The 6,313-nt window shown below is 45.8% G+C and overlaps 3 non-coding genes across 3 annotated transcripts; all 3 read left to right on the top strand.

The window, feature by feature from the left end:
- Window positions 1-1,040: 1,040 nt before the first annotated feature.
- On the top strand, window positions 1,041-1,231 carry LOC142188278 (U2 spliceosomal RNA). The gene has a single exon (XR_012712808.1). It is a non-coding gene; the product is annotated as a U2 spliceosomal RNA (small nuclear RNA).
- A 1,635-nt stretch (window positions 1,232-2,866) lies between these two features.
- Window positions 2,867-3,057, top strand: LOC142188277 (U2 spliceosomal RNA). Its single transcript, XR_012712807.1, has one exon. It is a non-coding gene; the product is annotated as a U2 spliceosomal RNA (small nuclear RNA).
- A 1,635-nt stretch (window positions 3,058-4,692) lies between these two features.
- LOC142188276 (U2 spliceosomal RNA) lies at window positions 4,693-4,883 on the top strand. Its single transcript, XR_012712806.1, has one exon. It is a non-coding gene; the product is annotated as a U2 spliceosomal RNA (small nuclear RNA).
- Window positions 4,884-6,313: the final 1,430 nt, after the last annotated feature.

Raw genomic sequence — 6,313 nt, 5'->3', positions numbered from 1 at the left:
TCTTGTGGCTGCCTGCTTGCTCCGGAGACAGACTGACATGCAGGCAGGGTTTATGCAGATTTGCAGCAAGCGCTGTGCATCGCTGAGTGACAGTAGTGGCAACTGGATTTGATCTGTTTCGCTGTACAAGAGGAACATTCTTCGTACGGTTTCGGAAATTTTCTCTGTCTAGCATTTTTTGGACTTGCTTTGATGACGACAAAAATGTACCAAGCAGACAGCGATGTGCTGAGAAGTGTAGAGGTGGGGCCGTGGGCCCTACTGTGATGCCAAACGCATTGGCTATCACCCTGTTCACCTTTTGGTGCAGACCTCACACACCATGACAGATCGGTACACTATCCACAGCCAGCTGGAGCACCTCCAGTCCAAATATATTGGCACTGGTCACGCAGATACCACCAAGTGGGAATGGCTGGTGAATCAGCACCGAGACTCCTACTGCTCTTACATGGGCCACTTTGACCTGCTGAACTACTTTGCTGTAGCTGAGAACGAGAGCAAGGCCCGTGTGCGCTTCAATTTGATGGAGAAGATGCTCCAGCCGTGCGGGCCTCCGGTGGACAAACCTGACGAGTCTTAGAGCCAGAGCCATCCTTCTTCTTCTTCTCCCTGCTTGCTTTCCTATTCCCCCCACTCACTCTCTTCTTGTGGGGGCCCCAATTTTGTGATGTAATGTATTCCTTTTCTATTTTTTGGGAATTAAACCGTAGAAGCTGTGTTTCGAGGAAAAGCAAACAAACTCTTCGTGAAGTACGTTTTAGTGGGTGTGGTCTAATGCAGAGGCGGGCCTGATGCAGATTTGCCTGCTGCGAAGGCAGTGCACTGCCGAGTCCTTGCCGCCAAAGTTCTACTATCACCTGTGGTCACTTTCCTGTAGTGATTAACCATTGATTGGCTGACTGTGGTAATGCTGTGCACCTGTGTTTCTTGCCTGGGTGTGAGAGTTGCTGACCAGGTTGCTAGCTGTTCTTCCTTCTCCTTTGGCAGTGCACGTTGCTTCCGGGGGGCGCCGCTCGGGTGCGTCCAATTTTTGGGTTATCGCTTCTCGGCCTTTTGGCTAAGATCAAGTGTAGTATCTGTTCTTATCAGTTTAATATCTGATACGTCCCCTATCTGGGGACCATATATTAAATGGATTTTTGGAACAGGGAGATGGAAATAGAGCTTGCTCTGTCCACTCCACGCATTGACCTGGTATTGCAGTATCTCCAGGACCGGTGCACCCCTCTTAATTTGGTTGAAAAATAGAAAAAGAATTTCTTTTTTCCTTCTGCTGCTTGCTTGCTGGCATTTCAATGTCTTGCAACAAATCAGAAGAATTAGATGAGAAATCCTATTTGTATTTCCGAATTTTATTTATTTTTTTTGGTTCAATAATTTTGTGTCACCCCTTCTACCTCTTAGATTGTCAGCTCTTGCGAGCAGGGCCCTCAGTTTCTGCATTGTGTGAAATGACTAGTTTTGTAATGTATATTGTTGTCTGTAAATTAACCTGACAAATTGTACAGCGCTGCGGAATGTGTTGGCGCTATATAAATATGATGTATTGTTATCATTGTAATTTTTGGTAATTGTTTTTTCTTTTGTCCAAATTTATTTATTTTCATTTTGGTTTCTTCATTTTGTTTCAGATTTTCCTGCTGACTTGAAAACTTTTTTTCCGTGGAAGAGAATGGAGTATTAAAATTTCTGAGGCAAGCAAGAGAAATTGCTTTGCACTTGTACCTGGATTTTGCACAACTTGATGCTACTGCTACTGCTATTACTGCTGCTGTTGTTGTCGTCCTCCTCCTCTTCTTCTTATTTCGCAGTGCTTGTTGCCCTCTTGTGGCTGCCTGCTTGCTCCGGAGACAGACTGACATGCAGGCAGGGTTTATGCAGATTTGCAGCAAGCGCTGTGCATCGCTGAGTGACAGTAGTGGCAACTGGATTTGATCTGTTTCGCTGTACAAGAGGAACATTCTTCGTACGGTTTCGGAAATTTTCTCTGTCTAGCATTTTTTGGACTTGCTTTGATGACGACAAAAATGTACCAAGCAGACAGCGATGTGCTGAGAAGTGTAGAGGTGGGGCCGTGGGCCCTACTGTGATGCCAAACGCATTGGCTATCACCCTGTTCACCTTTTGGTGCAGACCTCACACACCATGACAGATCGGTACACTATCCACAGCCAGCTGGAGCACCTCCAGTCCAAATATATTGGCACTGGTCACGCAGATACCACCAAGTGGGAATGGCTGGTGAATCAGCACCGAGACTCCTACTGCTCTTACATGGGCCACTTTGACCTGCTGAACTACTTTGCTGTAGCTGAGAACGAGAGCAAGGCCCGTGTGCGCTTCAATTTGATGGAGAAGATGCTCCAGCCGTGCGGGCCTCCGGTGGACAAACCTGACGAGTCTTAGAGCCAGAGCCATCCTTCTTCTTCTTCTCCCTGCTTGCTTTCCTATTCCCCCCACTCACTCTCTTCTTGTGGGGGCCCCAATTTTGTGATGTAATGTATTCCTTTTCTATTTTTTGGGAATTAAACCGTAGAAGCTGTGTTTCGAGGAAAAGCAAACAAACTCTTCGTGAAGTACGTTTTAGTGGGTGTGGTCTAATGCAGAGGCGGGCCTGATGCAGATTTGCCTGCTGCGAAGGCAGTGCACTGCCGAGTCCTTGCCGCCAAAGTTCTACTATCACCTGTGGTCACTTTCCTGTAGTGATTAACCATTGATTGGCTGACTGTGGTAATGCTGTGCACCTGTGTTTCTTGCCTGGGTGTGAGAGTTGCTGACCAGGTTGCTAGCTGTTCTTCCTTCTCCTTTGGCAGTGCACGTTGCTTCCGGGGGGCGCCGCTCGGGTGCGTCCAATTTTTGGGTTATCGCTTCTCGGCCTTTTGGCTAAGATCAAGTGTAGTATCTGTTCTTATCAGTTTAATATCTGATACGTCCCCTATCTGGGGACCATATATTAAATGGATTTTTGGAACAGGGAGATGGAAATAGAGCTTGCTCTGTCCACTCCACGCATTGACCTGGTATTGCAGTATCTCCAGGACCGGTGCACCCCTCTTAATTTGGTTGAAAAATAGAAAAAGAATTTCTTTTTTCCTTCTGCTGCTTGCTTGCTGGCATTTCAATGTCTTGCAACAAATCAGAAGAATTAGATGAGAAATCCTATTTGTATTTCCGAATTTTATTTATTTTTTTTGGTTCAATAATTTTGTGTCACCCCTTCTACCTCTTAGATTGTCAGCTCTTGCGAGCAGGGCCCTCAGTTTCTGCATTGTGTGAAATGACTAGTTTTGTAATGTATATTGTTGTCTGTAAATTAACCTGACAAATTGTACAGCGCTGCGGAATGTGTTGGCGCTATATAAATATGATGTATTGTTATCATTGTAATTTTTGGTAATTGTTTTTTCTTTTGTCCAAATTTATTTATTTTCATTTTGGTTTCTTCATTTTGTTTCAGATTTTCCTGCTGACTTGAAAACTTTTTTTCCGTGGAAGAGAATGGAGTATTAAAATTTCTGAGGCAAGCAAGAGAAATTGCTTTGCACTTGTACCTGGATTTTGCACAACTTGATGCTACTGCTACTGCTATTACTGCTGCTGTTGTTGTCGTCCTCCTCCTCTTCTTCTTATTTCGCAGTGCTTGTTGCCCTCTTGTGGCTGCCTGCTTGCTCCGGAGACAGACTGACATGCAGGCAGGGTTTATGCAGATTTGCAGCAAGCGCTGTGCATCGCTGAGTGACAGTAGTGGCAACTGGATTTGATCTGTTTCGCTGTACAAGAGGAACATTCTTCGTACGGTTTCGGAAATTTTCTCTGTCTAGCATTTTTTGGACTTGCTTTGATGACGACAAAAATGTACCAAGCAGACAGCGATGTGCTGAGAAGTGTAGAGGTGGGGCCGTGGGCCCTACTGTGATGCCAAACGCATTGGCTATCACCCTGTTCACCTTTTGGTGCAGACCTCACACACCATGACAGATCGGTACACTATCCACAGCCAGCTGGAGCACCTCCAGTCCAAATATATTGGCACTGGTCACGCAGATACCACCAAGTGGGAATGGCTGGTGAATCAGCACCGAGACTCCTACTGCTCTTACATGGGCCACTTTGACCTGCTGAACTACTTTGCTGTAGCTGAGAACGAGAGCAAGGCCCGTGTGCGCTTCAATTTGATGGAGAAGATGCTCCAGCCGTGCGGGCCTCCGGTGGACAAACCTGACGAGTCTTAGAGCCAGAGCCATCCTTCTTCTTCTTCTCCCTGCTTGCTTTCCTATTCCCCCCACTCACTCTCTTCTTGTGGGGGCCCCAATTTTGTGATGTAATGTATTCCTTTTCTATTTTTTGGGAATTAAACCGTAGAAGCTGTGTTTCGAGGAAAAGCAAACAAACTCTTCGTGAAGTACGTTTTAGTGGGTGTGGTCTAATGCAGAGGCGGGCCTGATGCAGATTTGCCTGCTGCGAAGGCAGTGCACTGCCGAGTCCTTGCCGCCAAAGTTCTACTATCACCTGTGGTCACTTTCCTGTAGTGATTAACCATTGATTGGCTGACTGTGGTAATGCTGTGCACCTGTGTTTCTTGCCTGGGTGTGAGAGTTGCTGACCAGGTTGCTAGCTGTTCTTCCTTCTCCTTTGGCAGTGCACGTTGCTTCCGGGGGGCGCCGCTCGGGTGCGTCCAATTTTTGGGTTATCGCTTCTCGGCCTTTTGGCTAAGATCAAGTGTAGTATCTGTTCTTATCAGTTTAATATCTGATACGTCCCCTATCTGGGGACCATATATTAAATGGATTTTTGGAACAGGGAGATGGAAATAGAGCTTGCTCTGTCCACTCCACGCATTGACCTGGTATTGCAGTATCTCCAGGACCGGTGCACCCCTCTTAATTTGGTTGAAAAATAGAAAAAGAATTTCTTTTTTCCTTCTGCTGCTTGCTTGCTGGCATTTCAATGTCTTGCAACAAATCAGAAGAATTAGATGAGAAATCCTATTTGTATTTCCGAATTTTATTTATTTTTTTTGGTTCAATAATTTTGTGTCACCCCTTCTACCTCTTAGATTGTCAGCTCTTGCGAGCAGGGCCCTCAGTTTCTGCATTGTGTGAAATGACTAGTTTTGTAATGTATATTGTTGTCTGTAAATTAACCTGACAAATTGTACAGCGCTGCGGAATGTGTTGGCGCTATATAAATATGATGTATTGTTATCATTGTAATTTTTGGTAATTGTTTTTTCTTTTGTCCAAATTTATTTATTTTCATTTTGGTTTCTTCATTTTGTTTCAGATTTTCCTGCTGACTTGAAAACTTTTTTTCCGTGGAAGAGAATGGAGTATTAAAATTTCTGAGGCAAGCAAGAGAAATTGCTTTGCACTTGTACCTGGATTTTGCACAACTTGATGCTACTGCTACTGCTATTACTGCTGCTGTTGTTGTCGTCCTCCTCCTCTTCTTCTTATTTCGCAGTGCTTGTTGCCCTCTTGTGGCTGCCTGCTTGCTCCGGAGACAGACTGACATGCAGGCAGGGTTTATGCAGATTTGCAGCAAGCGCTGTGCATCGCTGAGTGACAGTAGTGGCAACTGGATTTGATCTGTTTCGCTGTACAAGAGGAACATTCTTCGTACGGTTTCGGAAATTTTCTCTGTCTAGCATTTTTTGGACTTGCTTTGATGACGACAAAAATGTACCAAGCAGACAGCGATGTGCTGAGAAGTGTAGAGGTGGGGCCGTGGGCCCTACTGTGATGCCAAACGCATTGGCTATCACCCTGTTCACCTTTTGGTGCAGACCTCACACACCATGACAGATCGGTACACTATCCACAGCCAGCTGGAGCACCTCCAGTCCAAATATATTGGCACTGGTCACGCAGATACCACCAAGTGGGAATGGCTGGTGAATCAGCACCGAGACTCCTACTGCTCTTACATGGGCCACTTTGACCTGCTGAACTACTTTGCTGTAGCTGAGAACGAGAGCAAGGCCCGTGTGCGCTTCAATTTGATGGAGAAGATGCTCCAGCCGTGCGGGCCTCCGGTGGACAAACCTGACGAGTCTTAGAGCCAGAGCCATCCTTCTTCTTCTTCTCCCTGCTTGCTTTCCTATTCCCCCCACTCACTCTCTTCTTGTGGGGGCCCCAATTTTGTGATGTAATGTATTCCTTTTCTATTTTTTGGGAATTAAACCGTAGAAGCTGTGTTTCGAGGAAAAGCAAACAAACTCTTCGTGAAGTACGTTTTAGTGGGTGTGGTCTAATGCAGAGGCGGGCCTGATGCAGATTTGCCTGCTGCGAAGGCAGTGCACTGCCGAGTC

Source organism: Leptodactylus fuscus, unplaced genomic scaffold (assembly GCF_031893055.1).
Source record: "Leptodactylus fuscus isolate aLepFus1 unplaced genomic scaffold, aLepFus1.hap2 HAP2_SCAFFOLD_409, whole genome shotgun sequence".
NCBI lineage: Eukaryota > Metazoa > Chordata > Amphibia > Anura > Leptodactylidae > Leptodactylus > Leptodactylus fuscus.
Note: the sequence above shows the minus strand (reverse complement) of the source record. Positions and strands in the feature narration are given on the sequence as shown.